General features: G+C 39.1%; 1 protein-coding gene across 2 annotated transcripts in view; it reads right to left on the bottom strand.

Annotated features, from left to right (window-relative positions):
• The window catches only part of LOC131524050 (galaxin-like), an 87876-nt gene extending 72114 nt beyond the window's left edge, over positions 1 to 15762 (bottom strand). For both annotated transcript variants that reach the window (XR_009266914.1, XM_058750788.1), the window contains exons 1-3: positions 15656 to 15762; positions 10765 to 10928; positions 9718 to 9842 (exon numbers count right to left, since the gene is read on the bottom strand). The gene's annotated coding sequence lies outside the window, so the exon portion shown is untranslated. The remainder of the gene's footprint in view (positions 1 to 9717; positions 9843 to 10764; positions 10929 to 15655) is intronic.
• Between the last annotated feature and the right edge of the window lie 3156 nt (positions 15763 to 18918).

Raw genomic sequence — 18918 nt, forward strand, 5'->3', positions numbered from 1 at the left:
TGTTAAGGAGTTGTTGATAATAGCAGTAACAACTGGACTTAAGGCTGGAAAAACCTCTTTGAAAATATGCGAAGGCAGAACATCGAAGTGACAAAATGAGGGCTTCCCAGATAGCACAGGTACGTCGCGGAGACGTCTGTGAAAGATCGTAGCATCTGATAAACATCGCATTCGATCGAACGTTTTTTGTTGTTAATGAGTTGTCTTCTTTACCTCTATACGATGAATCTTCAGCATTTGAAAGTACCTGCTGCCATGCACGCAGCGCCGGATCGGAGCAAGCAGACGAATCAGTAGAACCCTGGTTTTTGCAACCGTTGTTGCATGATTACGCCAGAAATAGATTTTACGCCATTTTACTGACGGGAGATTTGTCGAGTCGCGCTGCATCCAGGCGATAGTGATTATTGTTGCGTGCATCGCACCACTCGCGTCCGAAGACACTTTAATAAAATACAAATACAACAACAAACACACACACAGGAACACTCTTTGAAACCCACCATGCACAACCAGCCTTTAAATCTGTTTGTTTGATCCTCTGTAGACAAAAATACATGCAGAAAAATGCCAGCCGTTTCTTATTTGAAGTGACCCTCGTTTCAAGCAAACTGTAATTTTACCTACTTTACTGGTTTACATTCCTTGTATGTCATCTTGCAGAAAGCATAAATTAGACCCTTCTTATGCCACGCTTGACTGCTGCTTAGAAAATCAATTGTTAACATTACAAGCTTGAAAATTTGAGTAACACCTTAATTTATACCATGGTCTGTATGAAGGTGAACGGTTTGTGTCAGTGATTCTTTGACTCCATTCCATGCATTGAAATATAGTGTACATATTCATATTTTGTTCCAAATAATGTTAAAGGTGACAAAGGCAAAGAAAACCCTTGATGAATGAGGAAGAAGCCTTTGGATGAAACACTATACAAATGTCTATTTGATTTAATGCCTCACAAAATTAATGATACTGACAAACCCCAGACTTGATTATGACAGTTTGCAGTACACTTATTCTAGTGAAAGAAAATTCACTGAGCCTGTAATAAACTTTAAATAATATCTTTAAATCTTTAAATAATAAAACATTAAGGACACACTTTAATGTATTAACTGCTGAAAGCATCGAGTTGAATTGACTTTATTCACAACATAACAGTCTCTACATAATAACAGTCTCAAATAAAGAATATAAAGAGCTCTAATAGAATAATCCATAACATCTGCAATAAAACAAGGTGCAGACCGTGCATGGCAGACACGGGTTATAGACTGCACTTAATGAAACTTCGAAGAAGAATTTCAGTGGGCCCCTATATCTTGCCCAATTTTGTCCTCCAAATAACATGAAAACTGAAGTTAAAGAAAACAAATATAGTGAATGTATTTTCGTAGGCTGTGCTACACATTCACAAAAAACAAAACGTATTTAAAATGCTAAAAACAAAACACAGACTGGTTAACTGGTATGGGGAACACATTCACATGTATATACACGTATATTCTGAATATAGTAAATGAACATAGCTGCTAAGCAATTGTTTTACATGTAACAACTGAAGTAATTACATGTATGGGTACTAAACAGAATATTAAACCTACATTTAAAGTAAATATTTTAGAAAAATGTCAATTTTAGTCAGAATTATTATGCTCCTATTTGCTTCAATTATTTCCAAATTAGACAAGGACACAACCATCAAATGTAAGTTATTCACTGGAGAAACATGACTCAAGTCCACACGCATCTGTTGAAGCGTCTGACGGGGCAAACCACAAATAATATTTGTTTATTGAAGCACTTTCTCTGCTCCTTTCAAGTTTTGTGCTCTGTGTTTGACTCAATCCCATCTACTCCAGTTATAAAAGATGCTGCTGGTTCAGATTTAACAGATGAAGTCATGCCTTGTCTGGACTCTTGTTGTGCCAGTGGTCTTAAGATTTTTAGTAGTATGGCTGTCGCCATCTTTGATAACGGAGGGTTACGTAGGTAACCTAGGTTCTGTGAATGAAGTCAACACGCCACAGTATGGGTCAGCCTCGCTAAGGATGAGCTGTCAGGAGACGATATATCAAATTAACCACGCCCCGCTTGCAATCACCTCCTATAAATACAGGTGTTAATCAGCCGGCCCTTTCTCTTTTTCCGACTGGCTCTAAGCAGTCCCCGAGTGACCACGCTTCGTGGCGTGTTGACTTCATTCACAGAACCTAGGTTACCTACGTAACCCTCCGTTCTATTTCATCTCAGTCAACACGCCACAGTATGGGTCAACTGTGTACCAGATAAGGTCATGAGGGGAAATCTAGCGGGGCAATAACCAGGACATGATTAATGCAACAGAACCTTTATTAGTTCTTCATATAACTTACAACCAAACCACCAGGTAATAATACCTTGACATAACTGTAACAAAGCAGTTTATAACTGTTCCGCTGTTTGCAGAATAGCAGATGAAACTGTCCTTGCCAGATCCAGACGATAGAATTTGGCAAATGTCAAAGAGGACGACCAGCCTGCTGCCACACACACTTCTTCCAGAGAGGCCCCTTAAATAATGCCCAAGAGGCCCCATTCCTCTAGTAGAGTGGGCCACCACCCCTTGGGAGGAGGCCTTCCAATGCTGTGGTAGGCTAGTTCTATTAGCCTGACCACCCACCTTGCGAGCCGCTGCTTGGACACCACCTGGCCTCGCACTGAGTCTCCAAAACAGACAAACAGCTGATCAGTCTGTCTGATCTGTTGAGTGCAAGCAATGTATCTCCTCAGTGCTCTGACTGGGCAGATTAGATGTAATCTGGCTGCTTCTGCTGAATCATGAGGAGGGGATGAAAGGGTTCTAGTACCAAAGGTCTGGAGACATAAGAACGAGGCAAAACTTTTGGCAGAAATGATGGGTTCGGAAGGAGAGAAATGGATGAATCTTCTTCCCCCAGTCTCAAGCATGCAGGGTGTACTGACAAGGCATGCAATTCGCTTACCCTCTTAATTGAAGCAATAGACAAGAGAAAGGCTGTCTTCAACGTGAGAAGTTCTAATCCCAATTTGTCTAATGGCTCAAAGGGCTGTTCTGTCAGAGCTTTCAGGACAATGCCCAAGTCCCATGAGGGAACCAACCGAGCTTGAGATGGACCTAATCTACGAGCTCCTTTCAGAAAACATTTCACAAGAGGATGGACACCAACTGTGCTACCTCCGTAGTCCATATGGCGATCTGATATAGCCGCTACATATCCCCTCAAGGTTGACTCCGTCAGTCCCGTCTCCAACAGGGACTGGAGAAATGACAAAACTAACTCCACCCCGCATGAAACTGGGCCCATTCCCTTGGAATGACACCATTGAGAGAACCTTTCCCATCGAGCAGCATACAGTCTCCTTGTAGATGGGGCTTTTGCTGCCTGCAATGTTGTTAGAACCGCCTCTCCCAGAGCTCTGGAAGACTCCCATCTAGTGGCCAGACGTGCAGATTGTACTTCCCTGGATTTGGGTGCCAGAGTTTCCCTTGGGCCTGAGACAGCATATTCTTCCTGACTGGGAGACGCCATGGCGGTCCCCTCTGTAATGCTACCAAATCCGGCATCCATGCTTGCTGGGGCCAATCTGGTGCCACCAGCAGGACTTTGGCCTTTAAGATCCTTACTTTGGCTAGGACCACTGGCAGAAGAGGGAATGGAGGGAATGCATACAGGAGCCTTGGAGGCCATTTGTTTGCCAGAGCATCCACCCCTAGTGACCCCTTGGGGCCCATTATTGAATACCACAGGGGACAATGTGTGGTTTCCAGTGAGGCAAAGAGATCCACCTGAGCCACCCCGAACCGAGACCAGATCTCCTGCACCACTGCCGGATGTAGTCGCCATTCCCCTGGCCTGGGGCCCCCCCTGGACAAAAGGTCGGCTGCTACATTGTCCTCTCCCGGGAGGTGTAAGGCCCTCAGGGACACCCCCTGAGCATGTGCCCATAACAGAAGGTCCCGAGTTCTCCTGTAAAGGGACGTTGAACGTAACCCGCCCTGATGGTTTATATATGACACTACTGTGGTACTGTCTGAGCGAACAATGACATGCTTCTCCTGAAGCCGAGGCCGAAAATGGATCAGGGCCCGAAATACTGCCTCCAGTTCCAGCAGATTTATGTGTGCTCCTCTCCACGAGGCATCCCATTGTCCTTGTGCTGGATTGCCTCGCCAGACAGCACCCCAGCCCTCCAGTGATGCATCTGTTGTTATCATTTCCCTTAAACATAAAGGGCCCAGTGTGACTCCTTCCTTTAGGCCTGGAGTCAAGAGCCACCACTGGACTGTTGGAAGACAATCCCTGTTCCTTGGGATCAGTCGCTGCCCATTCTCGTATGGACTCACTTTGTATTTTGCTAACCATAGCTGCAGAGGGCGCATGTGAAGCAATCCTAATGGTACTACCTGACTGGCTGCTGCCAACAGGCCAAGCAGCCTCCGACCAAACTTCACTGTAACCTGCTCCTTCCAGAGGAGCTGGGATAGACATTCTTCCAACACTAATTGCCTTTGAGAGGTCAGAGATGCTCTCATCGTTGTTGAATCCAAGGTCAACCCTAGGTATGTCACTGCCTTGGTGGGGATGAGACAACTCTTCTTGCTGTTCAGCTTCAGCCCCAAGTTCTGTAAATGGGTTAGGACAACCTTTGTGTTGTTCCTGGCCTGCTGTTCTGTAGGGGAACAAATTAGCCAATCGTCCAGGTAGTTTGCTATACGTATACCCTGACGACGAAGTGGGATGAGCGCTGCATCCATACATTTTGTAAAGGTGCGAGGGGCCAATGACAGACCGAAGGGGAGAACATTGTACTCGTATGCGTTGCCCTGAAAGTAGAACCTTAGATACTTCCTGTGGTTCCTGTGAATCGGGATATGAAAGTAAGCATCCTGGAGGTCCACTGTTGTGAACCAATCCCCTTGCGTGATGAAGGTTAAAAGGGTTGATATGTTGAGCATATGGAAAGGCAGTCGTTTCAAATGACGGTTGAATCCCTTGAGATTGAGGATGGGACGAAGACCCCCATCCTTTTTCGGAATCAGGAAATAGGTGGAATAAAACCCCTGCCCCATTGTTCCCAAGGGCAGGTGTGTTATTGCTCCCTTTCCTAAAAGGACCGATACCTCTGCTGTGAGAGACTTGCACTGGTTCTCGTCTCCCAGAACAGTAGGGACAATCCCTTGAAACTTTGGCGGTTTTGACCTGAACTGGAGCCTGTATCCGAACTCCAAGGTGCTTAGCACCCATGGACATTGGGTGCATTGGCGCCAGTGGAGGAGCTGTTGACTGGAAAAGTGTGTGGCCGGAGACTGATTGTCAGCGACGATTCGTGTGATAGAAGACTCTGCTTGTCTGCCCCTACGAAAGGACTGTCGAGCTCCTTGGCCTGGTCCCCCTAGAGCCCCTTGGCCAGCAGTTCTCCGCTGCCCTGGGTAGGCCTGGGTTAACGATTCCGGCCGAGTCCAGCTACTGCTCCCCGCTGATGTCCGCGCCCACGAATAACTGGTGCCAGACGCACAGAGCGTGTCAACTCTCTTGTCACGGGACTGCTCCAGTGCTGCCTCTGAAGGGGGCCCAAAGACCTCACCAGGGATCAATGGAGCTGCTATGACTGCCATGCAGTGTTGGTCCAAAAGATTGGCCTGGGACAGCCATACTTGACGACGCGCTTGAACCGCACTGGCCATCGATTGTCCCAGAGCTTGGGCATGTGCACTTGTTCCTCGGATCAGCATGTCAATCACCCGTAATGCTTCTGGAATGTCTTCACTCGTCGAGGTAGAGGACAAATCCTGTAGTATACCCTCTAAATAAACCAACAGGAGGGAATTGGTGCATGCCAGTCTTGCAGACAAGGCAGAGGCATGATATGTTCTTTTTAGCTGACTGTCAACTAACCTACAATACTTGTTAGGGTGTATAGCATCTTTGCCAGCCCGGGTGGTTGCTCCTGCCAACATAGCAAATGTGGGCCCAATCTGGGGAGCTGAAGCAAGCCCGTAAGCTGCCGCCCCTGCCAGGTTGCCCAGCTGTGTCTTAGGGAGGGCAGTGGAACCTGGAACCTTCCATGAAGAATGCAACTCTGTCACAAAGTCTGGAAGTATAGGCAAACCTTCCGTTTTTCGCTGAGAGCCTCTATCAAACACCGAAGTTGATGTTGAGGCAGGTTGTGAAGCCAGGTTCGCCCGTTCTGCTGCTCTAGCAATCACCGCCTTATCTGATGGATCCAAAGGAACAGGATCCGAAGCCTGAGAAGAGTAATCCATTTCTGAATCAGAGATGTCCTCTTGATCTGATGGCATAGAATTGCCTTCCCTTCCAAACACTCCAGATGCTATCACAGATATCTCATCTGGGTGGCGGCATGGCTGTTTTTGCACCAGTTCCCCAGGGCCTGGAGGCCCCACCGGCCACTGTTGTGCCTGTAACAAATTATTCAGAGTCTCTTGCATTCCTTGCATCTGTCTCTGAAGATGATCCACTTCTACATGCTTGCGCTTGCGAGAGTGCTTACGCCCGATACCTTCTTCTTGAAGATTCTGCTCAGGCTGACGTACTTGTCCTGCAGGGATCTCTGCTGGGAAACCAATGTTCTCTTCCTCTTGCATCTTAAATAGGGAAGTGAAAAACAGCTCAGCTAGCTTTTGTCTTCACAGACAAAGAGGTTTCTTTGGCTGAAATGACAAACGAAAATCTCTCCCTGCTGTGTTTTTTTTTTTTTTTTATTTAAACAGCTTACTTCAAACTTGGTAGCCTTCACCTTCACAGGTGAAGAGGCCCCCTTGCCAAACAATCTGTGTTAAATACTCACCTTTACAACAGAAGTAACACTGTAGCCTTAATCCTCTAGGTTAAGAGGCTCCTTCACAAACAGCACGCGACAACGCGGTAACTTTCACCCTCACAGGCAAAGAGGTTCCCGTCAGCCAGTTACTTTAAGTAATAAAGAAAGCAAATCTCACCGTCTTTACCAACTCAATCGTTAGCCAGGAGGCAAAAAAGAGAAAGGGCCGGCTGATTAACACCTGTATTTATAGGAGGTGATTGCAAGCGGGGCGTGGTTAATTTGATATATCGTCTCCTGACAGCTCATCCTTAGCGAGGCTGACCCATACTGTGGCGTGTTGACTGAGATGAAATAGAACTCTTTACTCACTATTGCTATAATTAGAGGTAATAATACTGCTGGACTTCAGTTACTTGTGCATACAGACAGCATCCGAAACACTACTGTAAGCAGTTGTGTGTAGAAAACATCTGCATTTACTTACAGATGTGAGTCTCTATGTTACTCCCAAACAGTGACAGTGTAAACATAGCCTACCTATGAGTCATAACAGTTTGTCCTTTTGTTTTTCTTTACTTTTATAATTAATTGGGTTAAACTGTCTTACAGGATGTTTTATAGTTACAATGGCCTCTTATATGTCTTATATGGAATTTTGGTTTCTCAGTTTATGACCCCTTTAAGGAGTGTACTATAAAGTTAAATTATATTTAAAATATTTCAAATTATAACCAATATACATGTTTCACATTCTAATTTGAAATAATTATTGCATGTTCTGAAAGTGAAAAGTAGTGTTTTACTGTAGCATAACAAAAAGTTACTGTCATTTTGAAATTACTGCAAAGTGGGGGTTTAAGGTTTCAGGTAGGCCTATATTAGGTTTATCAACACAAACTGAATAATCAAATGTGAAAAAAACCCACTGCTTAGTCTTCACTGTATGAATTAAATGCACACTGAATCAATGAATGAATGATGCATTTATATAGTGCTTTATTGTGTATTGCTGTACACCCAAAGCGCTTTACAATCATGTGGGCAGGGGCGGATTGGCCATTTGGCAATTCTGGCAAATGTCAGAGGGGCCGGACCATTTTCTTTAATGTGGGCCGGTCAGATTTATATATATATATATCGGCCCGAGCAGCCCACTTGAGTCAAACATTCTAATTAATTTAATTTTGTGCTCCGGTTCAATGCAGCGGCTCAAAAGCGCTCATCAATGTCAAAATGTTTGAAATAGCCAATCAAAGTGTAGAAGGTGGGATTTACCGTTCACAGAGCTAAACTGCACGGCACTTGAATGCGAGCTGAGGTGAAATGTAAGCAGCTAAACATGACGAGACAATTCAGTAATATTTGCTAACAATTTATGATATAAAAAATGTTAAACGACAGACATTATTTTTCAGGTATGCAAACTAGGCTACTACTGTTAACATAAGATAAAAGTGAATGGTTGTAAATCCAGGTTTTCTTCTGTAATTTCACGTTACATGTTCACTCCTCAACCACCACCACCAGTGTGCAGCATCCACTTGGATGATGTTACGGCAGCCACAGGACAACGGCGCCAGTGCGCTCACCACACACCAGCTTCAGGTGGAGAGGAGAGAGAGATAGAGCTAATCAAGTGGATGGGGATTATTGGGAAGCCATGATTGATAAGGGCCAGTGGAGGGAATCTGGCCAGGACACCGGGGTTACACCCCTACTCTTTACGATGAGTGTCACAGGATTTTTAATGACCACAGAGAGTCAGGACCTCGGTTTTAACGTCTCATCCGAAAGACAGCGCTTTTTGACAGTATAGTGTCCCCGTCACTATACCGGGGCATTAGGACCCACACAGACCACTGATTCTTATTAAAGCTACAAGACATTCAGTCATAGACAGTGAGTGATTTTCTCTGTCTTTTATTCATTAACATTAAGCACAGACAGAAGCAGGTTTAACAGACTGCTGTTATTTTAAGAGCTGCACGGATCCAAAATATTGTTACACGTGGGCTCTCTTTCTTAACTTTTTAATCAGAGGTGGCTTTCTGTGCATGTGATTACTTCGCTTACTGTATTAATAACATTAAGCATGTCACACGCATGTAACAGTCGTGTGTCCAGTCTACTCTCTGCTGTATGTGTCGACCTAAATCTTTTTGGACTTTTTAATCTTTTGAAGTATTAAAGTCATGCAAGCTGTTGCAATAGGCATATTGCAATATGTACATTTGAAATTTTGATATATTGTGCAGTCCTACCCAAAATGGTCAAAATTCCTGTCTTGGTGAGTATTCACATAAACACAGTCAGTTACGTCGGTTAAGTGGACCAAACAGTTCAGAAAGTGTGTGTAACAAAATATTGAAGCACTTAAAGTTACAGCAACTAAATAAACCTGTTTCCTTCTGTGTGCTTAATATGATATGACAAAGAGAAAATCTCTCACTGCTCATGACTGAATATATTTTGTAGCTTTAATGAGAATCAGTGTGTATTTAATTCATATAGTGAAGACTAAGCAGTGTTTAATTTTTACATTTGATTAGTTCCTGCTGTTAAATAAACCTAATTTGGGCCTCCGTGAAACCCTAAACCCCCTGGTTTACACTCGTTAAAATGGCACTTTTTATGTAATGCTACAATAAGCACAGCTGTTCAGAAGTTGTGGGCATGCTTTCTTCTCACAAAAAGAATGTGAAACATTAACACGAGTTATAGAGTTTTCAGATTTTAAATATACCTACATATAATTTAAGTGTACTTTACACACTTGCATATCAAATTATTTTACAAGTTATTGCAATCGCATAATGCATTTTTCTTCAATATCATGCAGCCCTAGGTTTTGGCATGCAAAAATGCAGTCAATGTTGTTGAAAAAATAAAAACAAAGAAAAAACATACCTGAAAGTGGAGTTTGTGGGAGACGAGACAATTAGATCTGTATAGATCATGGAGGACACCATACAAAGACCAGCTGCTGAAGAGTGGATGATGGAGGGACCACAGCCAAACATCAGGACAGAATTCTGCATGAGTCAGGTAAACAGAATAAATTACACTGCAAATAAACATTATTAAAACAAATGGTAAAGTCACTAGTCAAAGTAGTTTAATCCCTATAAATCAAAGCAAATTATAACTATATGACATTATCACACAAAAAGGCTTTTTTAAGAGCCAACAGTATCTTTTTATTTATTACATTTACGCATTTAGTAGACGCTTTTGTCCAAAACCATTATTCAGGCTATACTTTTTTTTCTTATCAGTATGCGTGTTCCCTGGGAATTGAACCCACAACCTTTTGCGCAGCTACCGCAATGCTCTACCACTGAGCCACAGGTAATATAGAAATTATTAGCATGTTATGATGTAGGATTCTAGTTTTTATTTATTTATTAATTTGCATACTATGATGAATCTGGCAAATCAGAAATGCAGGATGCTAGTTTTTATTTTTTTAAAGAATTATCCCTTTAATGTCTTCATTAAGAAATATTCAAGAAAATGTCCCTTTCACAGCAAAATGCAATAAATATTATTATTATTCTGAATAATATTCTCTATATTGCACAAGGCTTAGTGAATAACTTTCTTAATTTGTACATGCTTTGATGCCTTTAGGTCACATGGGTTTGGAATTTAATGGATTTATAGTATTGCATGCATTTAAATTTCTAAAATTTTATAAAACAAATATATTATTTAAATTAAGAATTTTGCTATGCATTTATGTGTATTGGAGTTGATTTGGGAGCAAATGTTATCTCTGTTGCTTACTTAAGATAGGCGACGCATCATGTTGGTTGCAAAACGCGGAGCTACAACATATGGTCGAGTAAAACGGTTTAAAATTAGTTCACTTTTAAAAATATGTTACAACAATCCCACCAATGACAAACATACTATCATAAAACCATACATTTCCACCTATCATACTATGCTTACCTCTCACCCATTAAAGTACCATACACAGTGAGTGAAGAGATCGCGTGGCTAAATGCGTGGCTGGCTCTTCTTCATCCATTGGCTCATTGGCACATTGGCGACTCGCGTGCGTACATCGCCACCTATGGGGTTGCTCAACTATATTTAACAAAGAGGGACTCAAACTGGGAGACAAAGAAAGCAACGTTAGTAAAAAAAAAAAAAAAAATAGATATGACTTATATTTTTGGTAACACCATTGCTTTGAATATAGTATGAAAACACAAACACCACACTATTTGAAAACCCTGTTTTTTGACGTTTAATACCAAGTTAACGCAGTGTGTCATTATATAATTGTACATACATTAAAAAAACAACAAAAAAAACTTTTCTCTCAATATTTAAATTCTTAGTCGCGTGCCAAGCCCGCGAACCGGGCAGCGGGGCATATATAAGCCGGGTCTGTGCTCACCTCGCGCACACCTGACTCCCCTTCGAGTGACATCCCCAGCAGTGCGTTTTTCTGAGGTGAATTACTCTTTACTTAACCGATTTAGTTAAATTACTTTTTAAAAGTATGGGCCGACAACAAAAGTAAATGACATTTAAAACTATAAAGAAAGAAATACAATTTAATTATGAGTAATTATAATAACAAATAGTCCTGAGCGGGAACAGTTAGTTTTTCTGATGGGAATAACCGCTAAAATAAATAGCAGGCGTTTTCACTCATGAAACCCATTAAATTGTAATAAAAGTTGGACTGTCTTTTCCGGTAAATGTATAACATCTCACATAGACAACGATTTTCCGTCTTTTTGTATAAAGTCCGCTCAAAAAACATCGTTAAATGCCGTTACATCAGTGTGACGTCATTGCCAATGGAGCCAATCCGGTCCGTTTGAGAGACGCTCTTTCGTTTGCGAGTCATCTGTCATGTTAACGTTACTTAAAAAGAGATAAATTATACAATTATTCTTAATAATATCTTCATTATTCATATTTGTATGGATAGTAGTGCCTTGTCACAGGTTTGACTGTGAGCGCGTGAGCTCTATCTCTCTCTCACATGATGGCGCGTGCACCTATAGAGAGACTCATAAACCTTTACACCTGTATAGATGAAATCTGTCATCCCTCATTTTGTAAAAAACATAATAATAATAATTGTTGTTATTATTATTGTTGTTGTTTGTTGTGATTCTCAAGAATGAAAATGCATCTTACTGTGGCTTATTTGTTAGTGGGCTGTAAGGTCTCTGCATTCTTCTTCTCATCTTGCATTATCAGATGATATTATACATATTCATCAGAGCCTTTATAAACTATGGGAATTCATTATCTATTTAGACTATCATGAAAATAATTATTCTCTTATCTCTTTTTTCAGTGTCGATTGCCGTCTGATTGTTGTAAGTGAAAATAGTAAATCATACATACATAAATAAATAAATAGCATCCTGCGTCTCAAGAACAAATAGTAAGTCATTTGTATTTTTTTAATGGGCAGTTACTACTGCAGAATTAATTATTATTTATACACATCTAGCTATGGATTAATCACAAGTAATTAATGTATTAATTACTTAACATGAAAAAACAATGATCAATACATTTATTGCAATATGTATATTCTAATGGTAAAGTGCTACCATTTTTACTTTAGATTAATGGTCATGGAATATTGGAAGATTTCATTACTTAAGTGTTTCAAACCAAATTCTTTTGGATAATAATTTCATTGGTATTAGGAGTTCCATAAAATGTTTATAAATAAATTAAGCCTATCCACAAAGCAAAACACAACCACTTTTGTCACGGATTCCGCAACCCTACAGTGAGAAATGTTTATGGTTAATAAGTTGTTAACAAGGCATTATCTAACTCATTACATATGAGCTAATTAAACAATAACACATTGTTAATTACAGTGACAATGAATGAAGAACTCACTATTTATATGCAGTATTAATGTATTAATTACAGTTTATGAACTATTACCAATTAACCAATGCTTTGAAAATTATTTAGAAGTGCTTTGTTAGTGTATACTTATTATAAAGTATTACCAATAAGTAAGCATAGTTCTCAAGAAAATGAGGTAGTTCACTAATAGCTAACCAATAACTACAATTTTTTTTTAGGACTATACGAACTATTATATGGTATTAATGTAAATAATGTTTGTATATAATTAATTCTAAAGCACAGATCATGATAACCCACTAATAATGACTAAAGTACTAACAAATCCTTCTAAAGAAATTAGTGACCCAGTAATCATGGAGGAGCATTCTAAAGTTGTTACGTCAAGAACGAGGATACAATTTGCAAGTAAAACTGTTTATTGAAAGTCAAAATGGAAGGTGATAGATCCGGGTGATGCAGGCGGTGGCACAGGGACTTTGATGGTCAGACGTGGCGTGATGGATGAAGTGCAGCGTGCTCTGATGACGGATGACGGGAACCAGACACATAGACGATCCAACAAGATGTGAAACCGGAACACAGGAACTGAAGACGGGACACGAGGCACGGAAACAGGCTCAGACAACATTGACCTCATAAAACGATCTGACAAAGGAGATGAGAAGGTGGTAAGTATTTATAGGAGGTGAGATGAGTGGCAGCTGGTGATGAAGAGTGATCGCAGCTGGATACTGATCAACGGTAACGATCCGGACACACCCACTCACACACATGTAAACAACAAAGCACGAGACTAGAGAGAGACATTGGATCTATGAACCGTGACAAAAGTGTTACCAAAATTCGTTCTGCACAAATCACATAATTTCATATTTTGGGTTCAAAAAGACTAAATTTGCAAAATTCAATGACTTTGGGGCACTAATAATTTTGTAGCTACAAAAATGTTAAAAATTTCATTTTCATTTTGCTCAGAAAACTCAGAGGACCCGTGGTTTGATGCCTCTGACCACAATATGGAAGCACTGACCACGAGGCTACCGGCTCCAGCCTGCTTTGTTTTTGTTTTGTTTCATTTTTTTTTAAATTCAGTTTTACTTTCCCTAAATTTAGTTTTGTGTTTTTTACTTTTCTGGATCCTGTGATTTACAGTTTAATCCAGCTTAATCATGGAAACTACGTGCAATCAAATGGATATAGTTACAAGTTTTTAAAAATGTAAATAAAATTGTTTTAGGCTGATGATACACATGGGCAACTTTTTTGAGAAATGTTGCTTGGGCACTTTCCGTTGAGAATGGATAACACATTTCAATTTGGCTTCTTTAGATCGGTCGTGGGCCCTGTGTCTCACTTGGTTGCCTGTTGACAGCAACGTTGCCCAAAAAGTTGCCCGGTGTATCATCAGCCCAAGGCTTTAAGCGTGTAGCCATTTCTTTAGCAACATCATTTTTATGACGTGTTAGTTTTATCACATTTAAGAGTTTTTTGTGCTTGCAGGTGCTTCTGGTGTGAGACGATGGAGCTGCATCACTAATCAATGTACACGTACGTTAAATTGAAATACTAAATTTGTAAAATTATACATTTTATAGTTTAATAAAAACTCTCTCCCAGATAAACCTACTGTGTTGCAGCTGTTGAGAGGGCGATTCTGGAGGCACTCAACGAACTGGACATGAAGATCAAACATCTAACTTCAGTGGTCCAGTCCCTTGCAGCTAACAGCCGTTCCAATGCTCCAGTGCTGCTGGTGGACAGTGAGGATGATGTCTTTCCTCTCAAAACCATGGAGGAACTAGAAAAACTGGAAAGACAACTATCAGAAAAAGCAATGATGCAAAAGATGGTAAAAATCACTGACATTTGTAGGTTTAACAGTTGTAGTGAAGTAAATTATTTCTATTATATACCCGGTTTCACAGACAAGGCTTAAGGCTAGTCCCAGACTAAAATGCAAGTGTGAGCTATCTTAACTGAAAATAACTTGCAATGACATACCTTTCAATATGTCAGTGCCATTGTTTTGTCTCAAGATGCACACAGCATTTTTATAAAAGCAAAACTAAGACCTATAGTCTTGATTTAAACTAATCCCTGTCCAGAGCTGGGTAGTAACTGATTACATGTAATCTGGATTACGTAATCAGATTCCAAAAATTAAGTACTTGTAATTAGATATAATTTCAGGTTTAAGAACATTGCATCTACTGATGATGAACACATTAATTTTTATTTGAATCATTACCCTGTAGGTTGTTTAACCATGTATTTCTATGTCTTTGGAAGGCTTTTGTCTTTCAAACAGTAAAATACACAAATTCAAAAACTTTTTTGTCATTTGATACTCTTTCACCTAATATATTTACTTGAAGTACTCCTGAGATTTTAAAATAAATATTTTAATAATTAAGTATCCCTTTTGCATGTTCATTGGTTCTCTGACATTGGTTATGGTCACATGAAATGCAGGTAAACAAATAAAATATAGAATTTTTTTAGTAATTTGTTTTATTTGATTCTAAAATGCTTTCATTTTAATATTTTTAACATTTAATATATATATATATATATATATATATATATATATATATATATATATATATATATATTAATTGTGATTTAAATCATTATTAGCTTTTCATTAAACTCATTAGCCCCCTGCAGTTCCTTCACAAACACCAGTTTGGGAAACCTTGATATAATATAATGTTTAATGCACTTCATGTTGTTAATAACAACAGCTAAAATATATTTACTTACTTTTTGTATTTTTATGTTCATATGGTACTTTGATTATCCTATTTAAATCAATATGATAGACGAGTTAGGTCAAAAGTAATCCAAAAGAATTCTAAAAGTAGTCTGATTACATTATTTAAAATGTGTAATGTAATGGATTTCATTGCTAACTACCCAGCTCTGTCCCTGTCTGTGAAACAGGGCCATAATGTTTGTGCTTGTCTGTAATGTTTTGAACCTTTTATTTTTAAGGTGAACAGGTTATCCGTCAGTGGAGGACACACACTGAAGAAAACCATATGGAGAATATGCTCCAAGGTTTTTGGTCCTGTAGCCAAACAGCTGAACTGGTGTGGAAGGGGAGAAAAGCGAGGGATCAGGAAAACAAACATAGGAGCACTCCTAATAGGTACGTCCAAAACGTTTTCCAATGTACAGTCAGTCAGTCAGTCAGTCATATTTATTTATAAAGCACATTTAAAAACAACAGCTGTTGGCCAAAGTGCTGTACAAAATTAAAACATATACCAAAATACAAGAATAAACAAAACAGTGTACAGTGTAAGGGTAACACTTTACATTAAGGTTCATTAGTTAACATGATCTAAGAATTAACAATACTTTTACAGCATTTATTAATCTTAGTTAATGCTAATTTCAGCATTTATTAATGCATTAAAATCATAAGTTGTTCGTTAACATTAGATAATGCACTGTGAATTAACATGACCAAACAATGAATGCCTGTATTTTTATTAACAAGCAATAACTAAGATTAATAAATAGTGATAGTGTAACAAATGTGTTGTTCATTGTTCACTAATGCTAGTTAATGCATTAACTAATGTTAACAAATGATACCATGTTGTAAAGTGTTACCAGTGCATGCAATAATTTTAAAGATGGAACTGTTGATACAGCTTCATAAAGCGTGATTACTCCTCGTGAACTTTTCATACAGACTTAGGCCTACATAATATCTTTATATATTAAGATGCATGTGCCTACCAGCAGATACATGCCGTTTAAACAGTGTAAAATGTTGTTTCATACACACAAGAGCATTTTAGAAATGGAAACTTTTGTTTTAACACAATTAGGCTAAGTGACCGAGAACTGTTGATGAACTACAAAATCTGCTCTTACCGCGACTTGATTAAACCACAGAAACACCTATCTGTCAAAATTAAGGTAATACTTTATCTGTTCGATTTACTTTATATAAAATCAAATATATATTTGGCTGACCACCACGTATATTAATGACAATGAATCAGGCTACGTACCTCAGTTTTCCCGCGGCGATGTCTTCCACGTGCGATGTGATGATCTTTGGAAGCACGTGCGCAGTAGTGATGAGGAGTCGACTCCAAAAGAGTCGATTCCTTGAATCTGACCAGCCCAGTTTTCAAAGTAGACTTTAAAATTATTAATATTCGACTCAGGTTGTGTCTGCACTAATTTGGGAGTCACACTAAAAGAACCTGAAACCGATTACATGAAAGACAATAGCATAGCGAAGTTTAAAGTTTTTATGACTGAAGCAGAATTTCAGCACTATTGGAAATGAACAGCGACCAATCAATTTGAAAGCACATGTTATATTACAACCTAAAACGCTGACTGACAGTAAAAACAGTTGACAAGCATTAACTGCACATCAATTTTCTATATTAATTAGATTTTATTAACATAGGCTGATCATTCTCAGGTAGTAACTCGGCCCTCGGGATCATATGAACAATTAAATAGACGTATGAGACTAAATAAATGTCTTATTATTTTACATTATTTTGCAGTTAATGCATGGATTTGTATGGGTCGGCGTACACTTTATACAAGCACTAAAAATATGACTAATTCGAGATCATTTAATTGATACTGACACAGACATTATGGCTTTAATAAAGGAAGGATGTTGCAAACATTTTTTATGTTTTGCTTATGTATATCATTGTCCAAATTCATAATAACCCAGTTAAATAAAACCTATTTTATGGATTTAAGTAACCAATAAGTGAAAAAGTTGTCTTTGTTAAACTTATTCTAGTTTTACCTTTTAACATACAGGAGCAGCTATGAAGAATCCCGTGCTTCCCTCGCCAACTGAAGCACATGAGGCTGAAAAACATATTAAGGATTATCTCCGCTTGGCCCCAGGGACAACGCCGTCTTAATCAACGTTTTGTTGTTTGTTTCTTTGTTTCAGGATTAAAATAATAATAATAATAATAAAATAAATGACTGCTTATTTTCATTCACTGTTAATAAAATGATACAAATCATTCAACAGCTGTTGTGTTCTTTCATTCTGAGTGGAAATACTCGGGTTTAGTTATCATACTTATCAATTATGTGTAAACGCAAGTATAATCAGTGTAGCGGCAGCTGTTATCAATAGCAGTAAATATGAATGAACGTCTAAAACGTCTAATTATGAACGACGTCTATGCTATGTAAATCAGATGTCTCATAGACGTAACATTCTAATAATTAACGTCTGTAATACGTCCACCAGATGTCCTTGGAACGTCGGGAAAGGACGTCTATGCGACGTTTTCCAGATGAGCAAACGCCCTTAAAAATACGTCTCCCAGATGCAAACGCACACATCGCACAGACGTCCCCGCGACGTACGTGTGCTATCTGGGTATATCCATTTTTCAGTACTGAACAAGTCAGGAAGCAAAGTATTACCAGTTCTTGAAACCCATCTCTACTTGTAATAGTTGTCTTGTTGCTGCTGCCCAGACTGTCTCTCCACCTGATGATTAAAACAAACAAACAAACAAAAAACCACTTGAATAAATGAATTAAAAAATGTATAATACAAGGTTGTAACAAATGAGCATTTTTTCTTATAAGCAACTCACTGAATCACTGACTCAACTGGTGGCAGTCAGGACCTACAAAAAGTGAACCATTTGTTTATTAAAGATTTGCTGAAACTAAAGTATCAGATCTATTTGAGAATTAAACTAGCATACAAAGCATGCATGTAAAAAACACCATTAACGAGCAGATGACACAATTTACAGGCCTGTTACTTGAGGGGGAAAGGCGGAAATTATTAATCCCACAGACACTGAACATGATTTCGGCAGCCTCGGTCTAATTAAACTTTATACAGCGGTTTATATTCAAGTTTACAGTATGGCTAACATGAGCATCATGACTAGCGCGAAAGGCAGGCAGTCAAACAAACTAACTTTACTATGGTTAAAATTTAAATAATTTGAAAGTGAATACTGTATAGTTGATCTTGTTAAATTTCAAATAACTAAAAGAAAGGTATAAATTTTTACCTCAATGTTTTAAGGGTTAACGTTACCTCAGACCGCCTCATGAGACTGCTCGTGAGCTAATTAACCTTACAGGGCATTTATTAAATTAAACTGGAAAACCTACAAAAAATACTAAACACTACTCATCTTTGGTGACATCTGACGTTATATATCAGTAAAAACGATGAATACAAGTAGATTTGTAGCGCTTACCTTT

Source organism: Onychostoma macrolepis, chromosome 18 (assembly GCF_012432095.1).
Source record: "Onychostoma macrolepis isolate SWU-2019 chromosome 18, ASM1243209v1, whole genome shotgun sequence".
NCBI lineage: Eukaryota > Metazoa > Chordata > Actinopteri > Cypriniformes > Cyprinidae > Onychostoma > Onychostoma macrolepis.